Consider the following 609-nt stretch of genomic DNA (forward strand, 5'->3'; position numbering starts at 1 on the left):
GTGTGGGCTGGCCCGTGCTGTTCCTGGGCCCTCGCCTCTCCTGAGCCCCGATCACGACGCTCCTGGGCCCCGATCTCTCACCGCTCCTCCGCCCCGATCAAAAATGGAGCAGTCAGAAACAGAAAATCAAACAGTCTCTCTAATCATGGAGACATTAAATATCAACACTGTTATTTGAAATATCAAAATATTAAACTCCAGCCTAGTTGAAGGGTTATTAACATCAGCAGAAACAAACACCAACTTTGTTAATATTGAACCATTAATGTCAATTATTCCATTTTTTCTAATATTTAATTGAACAATGTTCAAAATGTTCCCACCCCGTTTCGAACGGGGGACCTTTCGCGTGTTAGGCGAACGTGATAACCACTACACTACAAAAACACTGCGATTGACGCAATGCGAGGAACATAACCAGAGCTTTATTCTACACAGCTGGCCGATACTTCAGGAGCTGGTTTTAAGAGAATAGAATTAAGCTGCTATATTTCGGAAGGCTGTGAGTGTGGCAGGAATTGATCTCGTGTTTCCCAGGTTTTACACATAGGAACAGGAGCTGGCCATTTAGCAGCGTGTGGTTAGGATCTGGAATGCACGGCTTGAAAG

The 609-nt window shown here is 44.7% G+C and overlaps 1 non-coding gene across 1 annotated transcript; it reads right to left on the reverse strand.

Moving 5' to 3' along the window:
• Positions 1–314: 314 nt before the first annotated feature.
• On the reverse strand, positions 315–387 carry trnav-aac (transfer RNA valine (anticodon AAC)). The gene has a single exon. It is a non-coding gene; the product is annotated as a tRNA-Val (tRNA).
• Positions 388–609: the final 222 nt, after the last annotated feature.

This window comes from Pristiophorus japonicus, unplaced genomic scaffold, assembly GCF_044704955.1.
Source record: "Pristiophorus japonicus isolate sPriJap1 unplaced genomic scaffold, sPriJap1.hap1 HAP1_SCAFFOLD_113, whole genome shotgun sequence".
Lineage (NCBI taxonomy): Eukaryota > Metazoa > Chordata > Chondrichthyes > Pristiophoridae > Pristiophorus > Pristiophorus japonicus.